We start from the raw sequence: 22,881 nt of genomic DNA, 5'->3' as shown, positions 1-22,881 counted from the left end.
AATATGGTACCGATGTGTAAAGTTGTATAAGCAAATACCATATTAGCTAGGGTTCCTTGTGTTTGCCAAACACATGGTACACAAAGTAGGCGTGTACCCCCCTGAGGATAAATGTAATTATACCCTCAGGTGTTACAAATTACATCAATGGAATGAAATGTATCTCGGAAAACTTTCTTTGTAATTCAAAAATCTTTAAAAATAAATGTTTTAAGTACAAAATTAATCACTCAAATGCGTGTCCTGTAGCGCTAAACTGTGCGTCTTGTTGTAAGATAATCTCTGTGGAAGTGTCATAGTTATCGTCCTCTGAAAGCTAAGTTCTGCAGAAGTCAATGTACTTACCTGATGATACACAAAAGTGAAATGCTTTGCGTATAGATATCTTAGTTATCACGCTTATTGTTGTGATGAAGAAAGTACTGTGCTGTAACGTATTGTTGTGCTACGGAAAAGGCTGCCTCATTGTTGCTATACCACAAAAGTTACTACTAAAACATGTTTTACTTTCCAGAAGAATTCAGAAAACTGTGCAAATATAAAACAGAAACACCTCAAAAGCAACATTGTAAACTGTCACTCATTAGTAGCGTCGTGATAACATCGTGTAGCTGTCACATAAACTAACCACTGTATCATCTGGTATCTCTCAGAAACCACCTTGAATCCATAATGTATTTGCAAGTAAACCAAAATGTTGCATTAAAAAAAAAGCAGATTATCTTTCAATAAACGGTTTTACATGTGAAATGTGGTGTAAACCTTTACTCTTCCTAGTACGCAGAGTTTCAACTTCAACGCAATTATCATGTGGTATACGTCGGATTCCGTAAGGTCCATCGTAAACTAGAAAGAATTTGTGGCTCAAGTGTTTCTTCTTATGTGACAATGAATGAGCTTTAATGAGAACTTTCTGACCCATATACAATTTCTTTGCATTTGCTTTTCCGTGTAGTTTTCTCCTTTTGTCTGCTGCAGATTTTATATTTTTAAGAGCCAAATCAATTATGTCTTTGTGTCGAAGTTTACGTGTATTCGGGAAAGGTACAAGTTCTCTGATTCTGTTCGGTGGTTTTTCATTCTTCAGCACAAGAGTAGGTGGTAAGGCAGTGGGGTCATGAGGCATTTCATTCAGCACGTTTTGAAATAAGTGTAAATATCTGTCCCAATGCTGATGCTTTCTGTGACAATAAAGTCTGCAAAGCTTATTGATTTCTTTCATAATCCGTTCGGAGGGGTTACAATGTGGTGAGTACAATGAAATAAAAACAGGTTTGATTTTATGGTTGCGAAGCATGCGAGACCAAACAGCAGATCCGAATTGCGGTCCGTTATCTGAAATGACTTTAGCAACGTGGCCAACTTCACGTAAGAAATTTTTAACAAAGGCGTTGGATACAGATCGTCCAGTGGCTTTACGTAACGGAGTGAAAGAAACAAATTTGGAAGTAAGTTCAACAGCGACTAGAACGTACGAAAATCCATTCGATGTTCTGACAAGGGGTCCCAATAGATCAACTGCAGCAAATTCTTTTAATTTAGAAGGAACAATAGGAAACAACGGAGCACAATGTGAGACAGTAGATGGTTTCGCCTTTTGACAAAGTTTACAAATAGACAAGACTCTTCGAATTCTCTTTTCCATATTGTTAAAATAACAAGTCGTTCGAAGAATATGATAACATTTTCGTGGACCAAAATGTGCGTAGCTGAAATGAATGTACCAAATGAGCTTATTAACAAAATCGTCAGGAATGCAAAGTACCCATAGCTTGTCATCAACAGTGCAGCGTTTGAACAGTATGTTGTTTCTAACCAGATAATAATGCCGAATCTGTGTGTGTGTCTTTTCATGCCATTTGCTTTTGATGTCTTTCCAAATCGGATCTTTATCTTGTTCATGAGCAATGTCCTTTAAAGATGTGGTGATGAAGTTTTCAAAGGCGACTTTCTGAATGTAAAGAATACTGAAATTTTTCTCGAGGTTGCCTTCTGTGTTACTTTTCTCAAGCCCAGCCGGTGCGCGAGACAGTGCGTCCGCAACAATGTTCTCCTTGCCGGGAATGTAGACTATTGTGAAGCGGAATTCTTGCAGAAACAATGCCCAACGTTTTAACCTGTCATGATTTAATTTTGAGGACATAAGAAATTGTAATGCACGATGATCACTGTATACTTTTACGTGCTTACCAGAAAGAAAGAAACGGAATTTGTTAAATGCCCAAACGATAGCTAAAGCTTCTAATTCAGTAACGGAATAATTGTTTTCAGATTTTGTTAGCACTCGGCTAGCAAAAGCAATGGTTTTCTGAACAGTAGTGTCATTTTCTGTGACTTCTTGAAATAAATGGGCACCAAGACCGACTTTAGAAGAATCCGTGCTAAGGCAGAAATCTTGTGACAGATCTGGATGAGCTAGAATTGGCGCGTTAAGTAGCGATTCTTTCAAAGAATTGAATTCCAACTGTGCTTGTTCGTCCCAGTTCCAAATAGTATTTTTTCCAGTGAGAGAACAAAGTTTTGGTGTAACAAGGATTTGCATATTCAGAAAACGACGGTAAAAATTTACGAGACCTAGAAAACTGCGGACTTGTCTTTTTGTGGATGGAACTGGAATGGCTCTGATTGCTTCTAACTTTTCAGGATCCGGCTGAATGCCTTCAGAAGAAATAATATGTCCCAAAAACCTCACCTTTGACCTACCGAATTCAGACTTTTCCAAGTTAACTGTAATTCCAGATTCTGCAAAAATACGTAACAAACTGTTGAGGATGCGATTATGTTGTTCCCATGAAGCTTCTGCTATTAGAATATCGTCCACATATAAGGTAATGTGACGTTTTAAGAACTCAGGTAATATGGAATTTAGCCCGCGAATGAATGCTGCTGAAGAAATGTTCAAACCAAAAGGAAGTTTCCGAAACTGATAACAAACGCCGAAACAAAGGAAAGCTGTGTATTTTCTACATTCTGGATGAAGTTCGATCTGATAAAAGCTGGATCTGAGATCAATGGAAGACAACACGTTTACACCATTGAAATTTTGAAGAAGTTCTTCCAACGTTTGCGGCCTGTCTGTTTCAGGAATAATGATAGTATTAATTTGTCTCGAATCTAAGACAAGCCTGATTGATCCATTTTTCTTCTCAACAACATGTAATGGATTGTTGTATGAGCTTACTGCAGGCTCAATAATGCCCTCGTCAAGCATAGATTGTATTTCTGTTCTAACACGGTCCCTATAATGCGCCGGAATTACGTATGGTCTAACACAAAATTTAGTATGCTCACGAACACGAAATTGGTATTGAAATCCCTTGATTGTTCCTGTTTTATGAGTAAAAACTGTGGAATGTGCTTGTAAAATCTCAAAAAGGTCCTGCCTATCAGTGTCATTACAATTCTCAATTGTTTGAATTTTATTCTGAATTAACTCATTAGTATCAAATGCGCCGTCGATATCACCCCTGTCAGTACTTGCAGAGTAATTGTTAGTGTCAAGTTCCGTCGAAAATTCCGAACTGTTGTCTAACAGGAGGTAAAGCCGATTAATTTCTTCGTCATGGTTTGAGAGCCAATCTTCAAATTTCAAAGCTACTGACTTACCTTGTTTTTCTAAACTTATTTCAGCATCGTGAAAGCTTAAGATTGCTTTGTATTCATTCAAAAAGTCTACCCCCAGTATAATTTCCGTCGACAATAATGGAACAATAAGAAAGTTCATAGAGAAACTGTGGCTTTGACAAAAGAATTCTAAGTTGGTTTGTTGGCGTACATCTACACTTTTTCCAAAGATTGCACCTTGTAATTTAATCTTACGTAACGGAAGTGTGGGGCAATCGTTCGATTTGTTGCATTTGCTAAAAGCTGTTTCACTAATTACTGAAATGGGACTGCCAGAATCAAGTACTGCCGTAAATTTTACATCATTTACTGAAATGTGAATCACAGGATATGCAATGTTGTTATGTTTTACGTCGTGTTCTTGGAGTAAGATGTCCCTAATATCTTCCATTTTTACGTAATTACTAGCTACGGCAGCTGCGTCGTTAGTGTCATAAGAACGTTTTGTGGCTGCCAGCGGTGTGAGTCATTGCCTATTGTCTCTTTGTTGTCGCGCGTCGTTATTGGGATTTGGAGACCTAACTTCTACAAATTCACCGTGGCGAGAAGGCCCTGCCCTATTTAAATCCCGCCAGTTCTGATGCAATTCAGGTCTGTCGTTACGATCACATCGTCTGTCGTCATGTCGGTAGTTTCTGTGGTTTCTTTCTTGTCGGTTAAGTGGTGGAGAATTTCTCCCTGAATCGTAACTGCGCGCTGGACCATTGCGTCTAAAGTTATTCTGTCCCTCGTAATAATAATTGTTTTGGTTCCCATATTGTCTGTTTCTCTGATTGTCTATGTGATAGTCATTACCGCGGAGAGGTGATCTTTCCCTGTAATTATTACTACTCTGCCAACGGTTGTTATACGGGTGGTGTCTGTTTCGGTCTCGATTTACGTTGAAAGAATAGCCTTGTCGTGTCCAGTTATTACTTCTTTCATCGCGGAATTGCGACGGATGTGATCTGTAATTGTTGTGCTCGTGCGTTCCGCGATTGTCAGTGTCAATTTCCAATTCTTGTAAGAGTCCCTGAAATGCTTCAATGTCGTCTTTGCAACGTCCTGCTAAAATAATATGTCTTAAATGTTCAGGCAGTTTGATTAAGCAAATTCGGATGAGTTCTGAGGGGCTGTACGGGTTTGACAGGTACTGATTCTTGTGCAACATGTCTTCAAAATATTTCACAAGACTGGAGAATTCAGATTGTTCGAAATGTTTCATCATTATGATGCCATGTTTTACTCGGTCTTGTGTGGCTTGAGACCAATATGCTGAGAGGAAGGCGTGGTAAAATTCTCCTTCACTATGACAATAGTGAATGACCGAACGCATTCTTACAGCTGGTTCATTCTCTAAATAGCCACACATAAATTCTAATCTGTGTTCTAATGACCAGTTGGGGGGAAAACAATGAGAGAATTGATGGAGCCACGCTTGTGGATGAATGTCGTTGGCAGAATTTTTAAACGTTTTGAATTTACGTGTAGTAATGAACAGCTTATAGTCAAAGTCATCATGTCGGCGAGTCGCATATCGGTCATTGTTACGTCGTGTCGGCGGTTCCATCTCAAAATTCGGTGTGCCTTGCCAATTTCTTTCATAATTTCCGAAGTGTCCTGTGTTATTATTTTGTGGTTGTTCCGTATTTCTATGTCCCTCTTCCCGTGTTGGGGCGCGAGTGTCCTCTGAAGTACGTAATTCTTGTATTACCTGTGTCAGCTGATCTTGTACTTCCCGGATTTCTCTTTGGTGTTGAGTATTAATTTGATTTTGATTTTGTTTGAATTTTCTAATTTGTTCATACTCTTCTGTGTCAGTGAAGGCTACAGGTCTTGTGTCATTCAGATCATCATCTACCTTTGTAGATAAGTTAGTGACCTGATCCGAAAGTTCGCCTACTTTCTCCGATAGTGAACACATTTCCTCAGTGTGTTTTTCTGAACCAAGTTTCAGAGTGTCCATTTGTGTTGAAATCGAATCTACTGTGTCCTTCAAGTTTTCCTGAATTTTTGCAAGTTGCATAACCGAATCGGTAGATGCAACTGAGTCAAATTTAGCTTGCAAGGTCTCATGATTTTCATGAACAGTAGTTTGCAGTTCTTTTATGGCTGCTTCGTGATTCTGTAGTGCATTTTCATGACGCGAAAAAATAGGTTGGAAATGCTCACAAATTTGTGTTTTTACGTCGTTACAGACTTTCTGACATTTCGATTCAATGTGATGTAACTCATTAGTTAAATCCTCACGTGTTTGTTCAAGTGTGGTGTCTAACTTTTGAAGATTTTGTTCCATTGCGTCTAACTGTTGCTGTGTTTGTCTCTGGTGTTGTTCCATTGTGTCTAACTTTTTAAGATTTTGTTCCACTGTGTCTAACTTTTGTAGCTTTTGCTGTGTTTGTCTCTGGTTTTGTTCAATTTGTCTCTGATTTTGTTCCATTTGTTGCATTAATTGCAATAATAATGTATTAGTGTCTGGAATCTGTTTCTCTATGCTTTTTGGCAGTGCATTTTCACCGGCAACATTCACATTTTGACAAGCAGAAAATGTGTCTTGACTCATTTGAGAAAACGGTGATGACCCAGAACCTGAATCTACAGTATTTGCGAGATCGTGTCGTGTCATTTCGGCTTCCTGAGGCGAGCTATTGCCGACCGATCGATCGATAATGCTTCCCTCTTCACTAATTGTTTCACTGTCCACGCCATTGTTTGAAACCTGCTCCATTTCCCTATGCGCAATTACCAAATTACTACTATTAACATTAGTTAATTCATTATTCTGCGGCGCTAACATACTGCTTTCGTCTTCGCTGTCATTTCTCAATTTACTTTGGAGCCTAGTGTTACGTTTTTCACACGCCATTATTGTCACAGTGTTTCACACGACAACACAGAAAAACACAATTTCAAGAGCAAAAATAAGAGAACACATTAACATAACACTGAAAATAATATCTAGTTAATTGCAGCTGCGAAATACTTGGTGCAAATCTACATGCATGCCACAACTGTTTTACTGTACAACAATGAAAAAACTACAACTACAATGGAAATTTCTCTACAATTACACGCTAGCAATAAACAAAATCTACACTAATTACACAAACTACAAGAAAAAAAATCAGAAGATTCCAGGTTCGAATCCTGGCAGGGTCGCCATATGAAACGTCCCCTTTTTGAAGAATTATAAATGACTGTGCTTAACCTGACACACAATATTTTTTTAGCGCAACGCAATCTGACTTTCAACACACAATGTTTTGTTAGCGCAACGCAATCTGACTTTCAAAATTCTCTACAAGAGAATGGCCCTGACTAACATTAAACTATACGTCTCACAAATCACTTACCTCACCAAAAATCTTCGCTTCTCAAGCTACTGCAATACAGCGAGCGCCACTACTGCCAGCTAAATAAAAGATTCAAACTATGGAAGGCACTAACTACTGATAGGGATAGTTAGCAAATGAAAGATATTAATAGAGAACAAACAATGTATTTACCTTGATATCATGACAAATTACAAAACTCCGCCATCTCTCTCCCCACATCCACCACTGCTGGCGGCTCACCTCCAACTGCGCAACGTTACGCGCTGTTCACAGCCAGCTGCCTAACACTACAATGGTTGAGTATTACAACAATGCAAAGCAGCCACAGACTGCACACGGCACAGCCGGTGATTTTCATACTGAGGTGGCGTTATCAATAAAAAAACCTAAACAGCCTACTTACAATATTACTATAAAATTTTCACGATTACGTAATTGGTTTCAATCACTAGTCTACTTCCTCTTTCGGGAGTAATCATTCATTCTGTGATTCAGAGCTGCTGATTTCTATTCCGCCAATATTCGAAATTCACCTAGTTTTCTCGTTGGTTAGAGCTCCACACCAGTTGTTATTTTCTGAACTACCTCTTTCTACATCCTCTGTACTGATCTCATACATTTGTAGATCTTGATTATTGTTATTACTATATGAAGATTCTATGGATGTTGCGTAAGAAGTGAGAGAGAGCTTGGAGACCCTAAACTGCTAGGAGAAATAATTGCATAAATAAATAAACCGTAAGTTACCACCTACAATTCTACAATTCAACGCATTATTCCCTTCCTCAAATTGGCTTTGCTTTCATACTTTAATTTGACAAAATTTTAATATTATCTTTGACAAAATATACAGAAAACAGCAAAAAGTACATCCTTCATTTACGTTCTTTTAAAGTAATTCACAAGTACTGTAACGGAAAATAAAATTTTCATCAAATTTATGGGACGCGATAAGAAGCGTGAAGTTTACAAAACCGCTGTGAAACAGCCCAGTGGTTTAAGCTGCAGCAGAGGGATAAAGCAGGACATACATTAATCAAAACTTGTTTCTTGCGGCTCTGTGTTCTCGCAACGGAAGAAAGATGGGCTGCACTCCACGCCGTATAATACTCTGTTGTCAGATTCCATGTTTTTGCTTGACTGAATTGTTTACCTCCGTAGAAGAATGAAGTGACTTGGAGTGGAACTTTTTGCAGCTTCACCCAACACATGTAAAACACCAAAATCATTTGGTCGGTTACAGTCCAGCTTTTCTTCAATAACAGCCTTAAATGCAGTAACTCTTTTTTTTTACGTTAGCATGAAATCAGTGCCAGCGTTTATTGAACATTTTACCTAACATCGAAAGCGATATTTTAGATATTTTAATGTCTGAAAAATATTTAAAATGTCCATATTAGGTTTTTGCACAGTTTTTCCTTTCTATTACGCGAAATTTAAACAATAATTCCATTTCTGCTACAAAACCAACTGCAAAAATGTAAATTATAGTGAAAGGTAACTTCGCATCACAGAAAAGATATATAGCTCATCCTGATGACAGCACTATCATCGCGTACTTACGCAGATTTACGACGTGATGTACAGTATCGAAATCAGAAAACATTCCAAAAGCGAACAAATCATCTGGGAACAGCATTAAATTGTTTTAAAATAGCAAACATTTGTATTGAGTAATTTGCGATGGCATTAGCCGGTCACTTGCAGATGTAAATTCTTTTACAATGACTATTTTGAAATGAAAACGAAGAAATACCTTATTATTTTGCTGTATATGTTTGTAAACATCCGTTTTCGGTAACATATTAGAGAGATTTGTCCGTTCTCTCGTACTTATTTGTAATGAACATAAAAATGTATCAATGGTTATTTCTTTCTACCAGCCTTGTCCTGATGTGACCTTTGTACTGGCCAACATGGGTGATAGCATCTGTAAAGGCCTTACAGTGTTTGTAAATTCCTTATCGTGTTTGTGTTAAAACTACATACAGCAGAGGTAGTAAACATTGCATAGTTATCTAAAATAAGATGGCATCGATTTATATTACCTCACTATGAGTACTGTTGGAAACAGGAGGAGATAAAACAGCATCAGCAAACACGGTGTTTGTAACGTTTCTATCATCTTCAGATACGTACATTCAGTGAATACAACAGAGAATGAGGATTCTGTTCCTGACAAGTATTTACGTGCAACTCGTATGCGCTATGGTTGTGTGAAGTCCTACATATGACTATCTGCAATTTCTGACCGACATTATACATTAAATTCTGAATGCTCAAAATTGTGTTATTCAAGCCTACACTCTCGCCCTCTTCCTTTGTTCTCAAGTTAATAAAATGTTACTTTCTCCACAGTTCTTAAAATCCTTGGCCAAGGATGCTTTTTGGTATGATTCATGTATCTCTTTTTCTGGTTGTCTCAAGTACTGCTCTTCATTTTCTTAATCTCCTCTAACTTGTTTACGAAATATGAAATTTAATTTCACAGTATTTTCTCATCATCTTAACAGTTTCGCCCACGAAATACATACTATTAGACTGAAAGTATGCTACTGTGCCGAATGGGTATAGTGTTACTCCATTTGTAACGACATTGGAGGGTGATCTATATTAAGGAAACCTGCGAATTCCATATAAAATATATTACAATTATGTCCACTTGATTTATTTCTGCAGATGGACTAGTATCATACGACTATCGCAAGCTTACAAGAACTAGCCACTCTTATTTACAAGAAGGGTAATTCCAAAGCACTTTTCCCAACCGAAGTAGCTTCCATTCGTTTCGTTATTTTCCCCGTCTTGCGTACAGCAGGTTTAGAATGTGATATGGAATGAGGCAAATATATAAGAATTTGAAGAAGCAAAACTTACGCACGAGTCATTAAAGAGTACAGATCCGTTACTATTCGCTCTAACAAACAAACACATCTGGTTATGGCACACTCGATCAATCCACGCAGCATTAAAAAATTAAATGTGCATAAAAAATTTAAAATACCCTCTTATTTTGCTTTCAAACTAATACAGCTATGCTGAATGCGTAAAGAGTGAAAATGCAACCAGAAATTTCAATTAAATATATATTACTCTCGCACTTTGTTCTCGTTTACTGTTAAAATATTTATTGATATTTGCATTACACCACAGAAACACAACGGCTTACTAGTGATTTTAAATTCGATATGCTATATAAAAAATGCATATGTGTGTTACTGTTATTTTGTACTGTATACTGTTATTAGGATACTGTATACTGTCCTTAGAATTGATTTTCGAGGAAAAAGCTCTCGACAGGAATACTAAAAAATCATTTTCTTTACATATATAGGTAGACACTCATAACGTGTCCTTATTTGATAATTCAAAAAACATAATTTGATATTTGACATTTTAAGTATTTACTGTAATGATCATGCCTACTATAATTGTGCGTCTGAAACGGACTCGAACAAAGGCACCTAGTGACATAACCTTTTAGATACTACTTTTATTTCATTAATTATAAAATTTACGGCTCTGACAGCATGATAACATAAAACATAAAACCCTAAGTTCCGAACGTTGTCAAACGACACTTAGTGGTAGGACCCTCCATTAAATTACGTATGGCTAGAGTTGAAAAACCACTTTAGGCTGTGGTAGACTATGTAAGCTAGCGTAAACTACGGTAGTTTTCCTTGTAGTTTTGGTCAGTTAAGATCGAAAATGCATTACTTGTTCGTTATGTGTCTCGCATACCTAACAGGAGATACCTCATTTCGATCGCTTGTTTCCGTATGAGATCAGAGGAGTCTTAATCCCTAGAAACTTGAAGCGGTAAACCGTATAGAAACTGAATGAAAATACATAAAGGGTCGCATAACCTAAGGCACATTTTTATTCTGCGTAGCTGTCCTGCTGTCTGTTACTTAAAAATAAACAGTATTTATAAAAAAAAACTTGAAACTGTCAAAGCATCATTCAGGTTTTACTCGAAAATTTCTGAGTGGTAACGTGAAACAGCTTATATTCTGAAAAATAAAGAAAATGCAGATAAAAAACGCAAAACAAAGACATATCAAACATTCCTTCAATACTTCGTGGAGCTTCTACAAAACAGCGTTTTTGCTATTGCTAAATAACTTTCGCATTTAGCAACAATAACAGGACACACTTACCTTTGATCACGATAAAGAACGTTTTATTGGGTACAGAATAACATCAATAATTACATAGATTTTCTTCTGTTTGTGCATGTAAACTGTACTTGCATCAAAAGTAATTGCTTTGGTTGCATAAGAGCACAGAGAGTATGCGAGCAGCTAGTTTTTATTGCTTATAAAAGGCAAATTACACATTGTAAGGATATAAAATACACAATGGATCAGCAATAAGGGTCGTACGATTCTCATTATGTCCAACCAAAATAAACAAACATAAAACAAAGTTAAATCGTCATCTGAGTTCCTCTGCCACACATTCATTTATGTTTCGTTCCCTACCAATACGACCGTTATTACCGGTAACCTTGCTACTCACTATGTCATTGATGTGCTGTCCGAACTGCCGAAGCGAAGTTCTGGTAGAGCGCAACTCTACGTACGTCAGATTCGAAAGATGAATTCTTATGTCCAGTGCAAACAAATAAAAACTGTGACATCAAAAACGCACCCTGAAGGCTTAAGTACAATGCCTAGCACACGCCAAAATTATCTTAACACTGCGGCGGGCATGTAGTGGCATACGGTATCGCTAAATCAGTTTTCTTTCCGTAATTAAATTAGCGCCCAGGCACACAAAAATGATGCTAGATATGGTTCGATGACAATGTCCGGCGGCAAGTTTCACTAGGGTCCCATTATAACGACCTACGAATTGTCGTAAGAAGGCAAGACAGTTATTTTTGCGGTTTTGTCAGTCGTTTATAAATTAATATGTAGGCACTAGATAAACGACTGCATGCACAAAAGCGGCAGTACGTGCAGAGTCTGTTTTTTAGAGAATGAAATACAATTCTAAGAACTTTTTAAGTAAGAGCAGGCAGAGGCATACGGAAACAGTTAACATAGTCTTAACTGTTAGATTTTCATCAAAACTTTTGCTAGCTTGTCCTTTGTTAGAAGTAGATTTAAAATTTGATAGTAATACCATAAACGATCAATAAGTTTACCTATCCCAATCATTTCCGTGAGTAATTTCATGGTCCCCTGCAAGGCTGTGCCTCTGACTACGTTTTTTCAGATGAATGCCACTGCAGTCCATGGCAGTTCCCACTGTATGTAATGAATACTACTTGGGATGCCTCTGGTGGACATAACGCGGTATTGTAGCGGAGTGTACCGGACACACAGTGAACCCGACTTCAATCGTCTTTATGAACGAAAGCAATAATCTCCTTTCTGGATAGTTGACTACTAGGAAACTGGTCACCAACAAAAGCCATGGCAATGTGTAAATACTATGAGCTTTCATTACACAACCATGAAGACCGTGAAATTAGATTTTTCACTGAAGTACATGCCAGACTGGAAACAAATTTCCATTTATTAGATTGGACATTTATACATACAAGTAAGATACGTTACGAAGTTTTTCACTTAACCTCGGTGAAGCTGCAATACGTACATTATTACAGAAATACTGTTACCTATCTATGTGGTGCACAATCACGCGGGTAGCACAAGTATCTAAAGCCGGAAGACTTGCTGACATACACGTAATAAATAGTGTACACAAACCTTCCTCGTCAATCAGTCTATCTGTTAGTGAGAACTGTACAGAAATCCCTACGCTATTTCCTGTAATTAGCATTAACACAGAGACAGAAGAACGCGATGGGGAATTTCAGTTCATCTTTCTGCCAGTTTACACGACAGCTTTGTAAATTAAATACATATATATTCCTCTTGAACCAGTCTATGTTTTGGTGAAAATTGTTTGGCTCTGAGCACTATGGGACTCAACTGCTGTGGTCATAAGTCCCCTAGAACTTAGAACTACTTAAATCTAACTAACCTAAGGACAGCACACAACACCCAGCCATCACGAGGCAGAGAAAATCCCTGACCCCGCCGGGAATCGAACCCGGGAAACCGGGCGTGGGAAGCAAGAACGCTACCGCACGACCACGAGATGCGGGCGAAAATTGTTTCAAAATCCCTACAGTAGCTCCTGAGATTAACTTTCAAATGGCTCAAATGGTTCAATTGGCTCTGAGCACTATGGGACTCAACTGCTGAGGTCATTAGTCCCCTAGAACTTAGAACTAGTTAAACCTAACTAACCTAAGGACATCACAAACATCCATGCCCGAGGCAGGATTCGAACCTGCGACCGTAGCGGTCTTGCGAACTTTCACATATAGTTAGGCGCAGGGGGGGACTACATGTTTTTAATATGTATGGATAACGATACATACCGATTCTGGTGAAGCTTCGCCGCTCTCTGGGGTTGCAGCGGCTGTTTACTGATTTTCGCGCCAAATATCGCCTTCTCCGTTGCTGACCAGCTCGTAGCTCTCATTATTAGTCCAACCGCCATTAAACAGGGTCGTCCATTGATCGTGACCGGCCCAAATATCTCACGAAGCAAGCGTCAAACGAAAAAACTGCGAAGAACGAAATTTGTCTAACTTGAAGCGGTAAACCAGATGGCGCTATGGTTGGCCCGCTAGATGGCGCTGCCATAGGTCACATGCATATCAACTGCGTTTTTTTAAATAGGAACCCCAATTTTTTTATTACATATTCGTGTAGTACGTAAAGAAATATAATGTTTTAGTTGGACCACTTTCTTCGCTTTGTGATAGATGGCGCTGTAATAGTCGCAAACATATGGCTCACAATTTTAGACGAACAGTTGGTATGAGGCAGGTTTTTTAAATTAAAATACAGAACGTAGGTACTTTTGAACATTTTATTTCGGTTGTTCCAATGTGATACATGTACCTTTGCGAAATTATCATTTCTGAGAACGCATGCTGTTACAGCGTCATTACCTGTAAATACCACATTAATGCAATTAGTGCTCAAAATGATGTCCGTCAACCTCAATGCATTTGGCAATACGGGTAAGGACATTACTCTCAACAGCGAGTAGTCGCCTTCCGTAATGTTCGCACATGCATTGACAATGCGCTGACGCATGTTGTCAGGCGTTGTCGGTGGATCACGATAGCAAATATCCTCGAACTTCCCCCACAGAAAAAATCCGGGGACCTCAGATCCGGTGAACGTGCGTGCCATGGTATGGTGCTTCGACGACCAATCCATCTGTCATGAAATACGCTATTCAATACCGCTTCAACCGCACGCGAGCTATGTGGCGGACATCCATCATGTTGTAAGTATATCGCCATTCTGCCATGCAGTGAAACATTTTGTAGTAACATCGGTAGAACATTACGTAGGACATCAGCATACATTGCACCATTTAGATTGGCATCGGTAAAATAGGGGCCAAATATCCTTTCTCCCATAATGCCGCACCATACATTAACCCGCCAAGGTCGCTGATGTTCCACTTGTGGCAGCCATCGTGGATTTTCCATTACCCAATAGTGCATATTACACCGGTTTACGTTACCGCTGTTGGTGAATGACGCTTCGTCGCTAAATAGAGCGCTTGCAAAAAATCTGTCATCGTCCGGTAATTTCTCTTGTGCCCAGTGGCAGAACTGTACACGACGTTCAAAGTCGTCGCCATGCAATTCCTGGTGCTTAGAAATATGGTACGGGTGCAATCGATGTTGATGTAGCATTCTCAACACCGACATTTTTGAAATTCCCGGTTCTCACGCAAATTGTCTGCTACTGATGTCCGGATTAGCCGCGACAGCAGCTAAAATACCTACTTGGGCATCATTATTTGTCGCAACTCATGACTGACGTTTCACATGTGGCTGAACACTTCCTGTTATAACGTAACTATCCGGCGAACGGTCCGGACACTTGGATGATGTCGACAGGATACCGAGCAGCATAGCTACCACACGCCCGTTGGGCATTTTGATCACAATAGCCATACATCAACACGATATCGACCTTTTTCGCAATTGCTAAACGGTCCATTTCAACACGGGTAATGTATCAAGAAGCAAATACCGTCCGCACTGGCGGAATGTTACGTGATACCACGTACTTATATTTTTGTGACTATTACAGCGCCATCTATCACAAAGCGAAAAAAGTGGTCCAACTAAACCATTCATATTTCTTTATGTACTAGACGAATATTTAATAAAAAATGTGGGTTCCTATTTAAGAAAACGCAGTTGATATCCGTTTGACCTATGGTAGCGCCATCTAGCGGGCCAACCATAGCGCCATCTGGTTTCCCCCTTCACGCTAGACGAGTTTCGATCTTTGCAGTTTTTTCGCTTGATGCTTATTTCGTGAGATATTTGGCCCGGTCACCATCAATGGACCACCCTGTATATATATTGGACAGATAACAATACGTATGTTACACACTCATCGTCACTATAATTATAAATCATTTACACAAGCCCTTTTCATGAATATATTAGTGAAAGCTGTATCAAAATCCCCACAGTAGGTCCTGAGGTAAATCTTCGTATGCAGGCATAAAAACGAGGTAAAGTAGTTTCATTCGTTATACATGCAGATAACTTTAAATTAACTTTTGAGGAAAAAAAATGTGATTTACAAAGACCAAATATTTCTTATTTTCTTGTAAAAAAATTTGAACAATAATTCACTGATAGAGAACGACATGCTTGCTTATATTTTCTGTAAGTAATATGCGATATGATGTCGCTTATTAGGACACCCATGATGTCACATACAGGAATAACTTGTCTTGCACTAAAAAAAATCTAGCCTGAAGTTATACTGCTTGGTTTGGAGGACAATCCATTACAGTAAATGAAACAGTACCTTTTGAAGAGTATAGTAGTATGAATACTGTTGCAACAGCTACTCATCTTCATATTTTGAACCATGGAGATACATACACTCAGAGATCTAGAAATTCAGCGCTGTTAATGTCAATGATTGTTAAAGAATGTCCACCTCCATAATGGTCTTCTCGTCACTGTCATATGCCTCGGGTGCGATGAGAACTAAGTTCCAATATCTCCTAACAAAGACGAATATTGACTTTAGTCGCAATGTGTAGTCGTAATCTAGCTTTCTCACGTTAGCGAGCTATCGCGTAATGGGCATTTTCCTCTATATACAAAATTCTTTTCGGTAATGTTTCAGTAATGATTGTGTCTTTTGTGTGAATCGAAAACAATGTCAAATCAGAACATAAATTGTCTTTCTGTAAGTTCAATTATAATAGCGCTAAAACAAAGGTTAATGCATTCCGTCGTCTGATCGTCTGTTGTTTCATGCAGATCACTGAAATTACTATTCTACCTTCGTTGAAAGTTAGATATACTCGCACGTTGACGTATCTAGTGCTGCCTTCTAATCATTACATATTTCCTGATCGCTGTTGACATCCAATACTTCTGTGTAACAATGTTTATTTGCTATTAATTTGCAGGGTTATTTGTATTATGTCTCACTGGTATGATAATATGTTTCTGCTGCAATCCAACTTCAACATCAATGGAACTAAATTGCTGCCACAACTTGTGACGTGACTGTTCACGATGAATATGCCTGCTGTCAGGCTTAGCCATTTTCCGTGAAAACAGTTTTCGTTTGTCGACTGTACATTGCAAAATTTTGTCGTCCACATTCTAGCATAATTTCAGAATAGAACAACTTTAGCAAACAGGTGGCCATTATTCTGTCAGTCTAAAACTCTACAAACGGCTTTCCTGTTGTTAGACGCACAGTGCCCAGTCCACCTCATTTAGATACAAGTTAACGATTCTTTTTAACCAGGTACAATAGGGAATGGATGTTTGCAAGCAGAATTTTTCTATATTCTATAATATAGTGTAAACGTTCCTGAAGCCATCATGTTCTAAGGTTGTTCCAAATATGGCCACTTTACGTTGGTATTTTTTAAAAAAATGTTAATAGCTTGTATTCGGATGTCATATCCAGATAATTTCTTATACAGAGTTTAAAGTAATTTCTAAGCTTTCCTGCAGATCTGTAATGGCTTGTCCTTTTCCAGGGGCTGTTGATATCCTTCCTTCATGGCAACTGTTTTCACCAAATACTCCAGTTTCATTTTTTGATTCGATCTCTTCCAGTTCCAGTTTCCTTTTTCATAAGCTTAACGCAACAATTGGTTTTAAAGGAGTACTTTATTTAATATTCCATTGTTTAAAATCAGTGTGATACACTGTTACTTTCTGAAGACATGCAGAATAACATTATTTGTGGCAACAAATCGTAATTTGGTACTGTGTACATTCATTTGTCAGTTTTGTAGCGAAGAATGACCTAGATTTAGAAAATATCTTTTCCAGGTATAACATAACACTTACATTGCCCATGCTGGAGTTTGTATTAATGATTTCCATCTAGTACAGAGATAGATAATAAAGCTATAGAGAGACAGAATATAGTTCATAATATTTTCTCTGTCCTGATTGCCCAGAAGGATTACTTGAACGCCAGTCAACTATTGCGTATTCTCATTTCCTGAAAAGGCAATCTGCAGAACACTGTTAAATGCAACACAACAGTTATCGTGTAAATTGCCCATACTTTACGCCAGATAGAAGCGATTGAAACAGATGACAGAGGAACACATTGTAAATGCTCTTTGTTGATGTTAGTAGACTTAGCCTTGCAGATCACAACTTGTGGTGTATAAAACCTAATCACTGATGGTTTCACTGATTATAGTTTCACTCAGACTTGCAGTAGGGAGGCCTGGAGTGCTGTTCTTTGGCATCTATCTGGAAGTTAATAGGCACAGGGTCTCTAAATCGTAGTGATAGTTTGCACAATATTTGTGTAGAGTTCAATTAGAGATCTGCTGGGTCAAAGAGACATTAGTGTACACTACTCGGCAGCTATTGTATAGGTTGGCAGAGATAGCTGAGACGTATTTGCTCCGATCGTTTCCGCTGCTGCCTTGTACCTCCGTCCGGTAATATGGAGCAGCACTGTACTCTCGGGCTTCAGTAAGTGAGGGTATCCTTTCAGGTCATCTCTAGAAAAGTGCTTAAGAAGTTGAAATTTGTAAGATTTAAGTTTTGTTTGAGGTGTAACTATTGCAATGATCAAGTAGAAATTATTTCAGCAAGGGAGTGGAAACATGTTTGTTAATGTTTCATTTCTCTAATGAGATCCTGTGGCCTACCGCAACCTAGCGATGGGAGAGTGCTTTAAGCAGTCTATATCTCATTTCATTTAGTGTATGTGTCTTACATATGACTGCACGCCTAGAACCGCGAGACCACCGCGGCCGGCTTAAATGTTAAAGAAATTCTTTACCTGTGATTCCATTTTATTTCATTTCGCGAGTTACGTGTTTCTTGTAGCATGCGAACTGGTGATAGCAAACACTTCCTTCTTCTCATGCGGTGTACTGTGGCTTCAGCTCTGCCACTTCATCTTACCCTGCTCTAACTTTTTAATAATCTCCCGTGAGAGCGCGACTTTATTTGATACGAATATCTTTAGCGAGTTCTGTGTTTTGTTACGTGCGTTCTCGACACTTGCCAAGTTCTCAACCCAACGTAATTATTTATCGAAGTTCGTTGTTCAACCTAAATTTTATATCTCTTGGGAAATTGTTTTATTCCAAGCGTTTCCGCATTTTCTTACCTCAGAAGCTGAGGATTTCTATGTAAGTTACTGACTACCTGCTTGACCGGTAAAATTAGTTCCTCTCTTGCCCAATCCGTGTATGTCTGATGTACAGAATTATCCTTATGAATTCTACTTCTGTGTGGATTGTCCTTATAAATGAGTGTGTGTGTGTGTGTGTGCGTGTGTGTGTGTGTGTGTGTGTGTGTGTGTGTGTGTGTGTGTGTGTTTGTGTGTGTGCTTTAACGAATCGCTCCTTTCAGTTATCCTATTTCTTCCCACATGTTGACATACGATTTATGAAATGCATACTGTATCGTATAACGAGTATCACGTTTTAACATTGTCTTGAGATTGCGATATTCCGTTGATTAATCGGTAAAGAAGTGTTCAATGATTTCTTAATTGCTATCCTAATTTTATTTCGTGCAGTCCACCCAATTTTTCTGTCTGGCTTCTCCAACGTCATTTGATCATCAGCGGCCTCAACAACTATTTCATTTTTAACATTTTAATTTATATGTTTACACTAGAATCTTTATTTTGAATTAGATCAAATGTTAATAATGGCTCTGAGCACTATGGGACTCAACTGCTGTGGTCATTAGTCCCCTAGAACTTAGAACTACTTAAACCTAACTAACCTAAGGACATCACACACATCCAAGCCCGAGGCAGGATTCGAACCTGCGACCGCAGCAGTCGCACGGTTCCGGACTGCACGCCTAGAACCGCGAGACCACCGCGGCCGGCTTAAATGTTAAAGAAATAAGTTTCTACTAGTTAATTTATTTTTCATTTATTTATTTATTCATTAACTTCTGAATTATCAGATAGAGATTTACTCAGAACAAACAAACATTAAGCTCGCTTCCACCCTTGCCTTTCAGTAGGACGTGTTAGGTGAAATCGGAATAGTAATCATTCATAATGGCGACCATGCATTTCGTAGTAAAATCATTTACAATGGCGAGCTCCATATTGTACTAAGACACGTTCAAGCATTTTGGAGGAAGCCATGTTGACATTTTGGACTGTTTGAATTAAGAACAACTACAGCTATCAAAACTTATTTTATGCTCTAAAGATACAAGATGGCAGCGCCCCCATTACATGATCAGCACGTCACTTCTGATTATGCCTCCGTCATATAAAAGGCTGCTGGAAGTTGACCGTCAAGTGCTACCTCAAATTCCGCAATGCACAGCCGGACGGTGCCATATACAACAAGGAGACAAAAGACATGGGATACCTTCTGATGTCGTGTCGGACCCTCTTTTGCCCCGCGTACTGCAACAACTCGACGTGGAATGGACTCAAATAAGTCGTTGGTAGTCCTTTGCGAAAATATTGAACCATGTTGCCTCTACAACCGTCCATAACTGCGAAAGTGTTGCCAGTGCAGGATCTGCTGCATGAACTGATCTCTCTGTTACGTCCGCAAAAATGTTCGATGGGATTCATGTCAGGCGACCTGTGTGGCTAAATAACTCGCACATCTTGTCCAGAATTTTCTTCAAACCAATCGGAAACAATTATGGACCAGTGACATGGCGTATTGTCATCCATAAAAATTCCATCGTTCTTTGTGAACATGAAGTCTATGAATGGCTACAAATAGTTTCCAAGTACCCGAACATAACCCAGTCAATGATCGGTTCAGTTGGACCAAAGGACCCATACTATTCCAGGTAAACGTAGTCCACACCAATATGGAGCCACTACCACGCTGCATAACATTTTACCAGACCACGGTTTTGTAGTCATTTAGGCCTCAACAGATGTGGTCACGATCCCAGGAGAGGCACTGCAGGCGATGTCGTGCTATTAGCAATGACACTCACGTCGGTCGTCTGCTGCCATACCCCATGAACGCCATGTATCACCGCACTGTCTTAAAGGATACGTTCTTCTTTCACTTTGCAGAGACAATCTTACGCAAACGCCGCAGCTCTCTGTCGTTAAGTGAAGACGCTCGGCCACTGCTTTGTCCGTGATGATAGGTAATGTCTGAAATTTGGTATTCTTGGTCTACCCTTGACACTGCCGATGTCGGTGTATTGAATTCCCTAGCGATTTCCGTAATGGAATGTCCCAGGCGTCTAGCTCCAACGAACTTTCCGCAATCAAAGTCAATTAATTCCCGTCGTCCGTTAATAACAAAGTCGGAAACTTTTTCCACGTGAATCACCTGATTACGGACGACAACAAGTTTAATGCACTGCGCTTTTACACCTTGTGTACACGATAGTACTGTCATACACGTTTCGTACCCGATACTTTCACCCTCTGCATACGTGTACATCGCTATTTCATGATATTGTCACCTCATTTTTATCTGGATACAGCACCATACTGTCCCATACTTACGATGACTTGAGGGGCAGCACTCAGCAGCCTTGTCATTCTTTTTAGTTCGGGCTTGAGCTCATTCCGCAACGTTGCTGGCACTGGTCTAGTTCTAAACGAGTGAGGTGCTGCGCAAGACTTTGGTTGAATGGGAAATGTATAAATATTTGCTCACCCTCAACCTGGTGAAAATAGCTTTGAAAATTTTGTGCCGAACAGTGAATCACGATCACCGAATGGTACAGCTGATGGAAAACTGGTGTTGTCTACTGATTCAGCCCTAAAAGATGACGAAGCGTCCAACCTAAAAATGTTTTTTTCTTATATGGCGACTTGATTAAGAAAGTAATGAGGTGGTTGACGTTTTTGTACAACCCAGTTATTGTTGGTTTATCGCAAAACAGTATGCAGAGCTTGCAGTAAGATTGTATCGTTTGTGATGACGTCTGAAAAGATGGAGAACAACTTTGAGCTTAGGTTTCTTCAGTTGTGGCAGGAACTAATGGGCCAGTATCAACAAGAAATTGTATTAATTCGTCGAGGTTAGTTACTGGGAGACAAAACACATGCGGCTGCTCTGTGAAAGGGTTCAACTGTGGCTGTAACGTGTTTACGCTGGTGCGGCATTGTCGGTGCCATACAATGCTGCATTTACAAGCTTCCGCCACATGTCCTTGTTTACAGAAATGTGTAGAGCACATTACTCTGTATGGGCACTGTGTGTGTGTGTGTGTGTGTGTGTGTGTTTAGCAAAACAATGTTGTCACCATTCATACTGCTTCCTGCTGTTGTTGTAGTCAGGCTGGTGGGTGGAAACCGGCCTATATGGCCGAGCGGTTCTAGGCGCTTCAGTCTGGAACCGCGACCGCTACGGTCGCAGAATCGAATCCTGCCTCGGGCACTGATGTGTGTGATGCCCTTAGGTTAGTTAGGTTTACGTAGTTCTAAGTTCTAGGGGACTGATTACCTCATCTCGCGGTTCTAGGCGCGCAGTCCGGAACCGTGCGACTGCTACGGTCGCAGGTTCGAATCCTGCCTCGGGCATGGATGTGTGTGATGTCCTTAGGTTAGTTAGGTTTAAGTAGTTCTAAGTTCTAGGGGACTAATGACCACAGCAGTTGAGTCCCATAGTGCTCAGAGCCATTTGAACTGATTACCTCAGATGTTGTCCCATAGTGCTCAGAGCCATTTTGGTCAGTGGAGGAACTACACGCAGACTGAGTCAACGCTAACAACCATGGTTTCTCTCATTCGTATCTTAATATAATCACATTTTTATTATCTGGTACTGTCACTGAGCGACAGGTGCAATGACCTCGTTTCGTCTAACACAGTCAGTAATTCCCTACACCACAGATGTTAATCCTATACAGTGTGGGATCTACATCTACATTTATACTCCGCAAGCCACCCAAAGGTGTGTGGCGGAGGGCACTTTACGTGCCACTGTCATTACCTCCCTTTCCTGTTCCAGTCGCGTATAGTTCGCGGGAAGAACGACTGCCGGAAAGCCTCCGTGCGCCCTCGAATCTCTCTAATTTTACATTCGTGATCTCCTCGGGTGGTATAAGTAGGGGGAAGCAATATATTCGATACCTCATCCATAAACACACCCTCTCGAAACCTGCACAGCAAGCTACACCGCGATGCAGAGCGCCTCTCTTGCAGAGTCTGCCACTTGAGTTTGCTAAACATCTCCGTAACGCTATCACGCTTACCAAATAACCCTGTGACGAAACGCGCCGCTCTTCTTTGGATCTTCTCTATCTGAGCCGTCAACCCGATCTGGTACGGATCCCACACTGATGAGCAATGCTAAGTATAGGTCGAACGAGTGTTTTGTAAGCCACCTCCTTTGTTGATGGACTACATTTTCTAAGGACTCTCCCAATGAATCTCAACCTGGTACACGCCTTACCAAC

This window comes from Schistocerca nitens, chromosome 2 (genome assembly GCF_023898315.1).
Source record: "Schistocerca nitens isolate TAMUIC-IGC-003100 chromosome 2, iqSchNite1.1, whole genome shotgun sequence".
NCBI classification, from domain to species: domain Eukaryota; kingdom Metazoa; phylum Arthropoda; class Insecta; order Orthoptera; family Acrididae; genus Schistocerca; species Schistocerca nitens.
Note: the sequence above shows the minus strand (reverse complement) of the source record.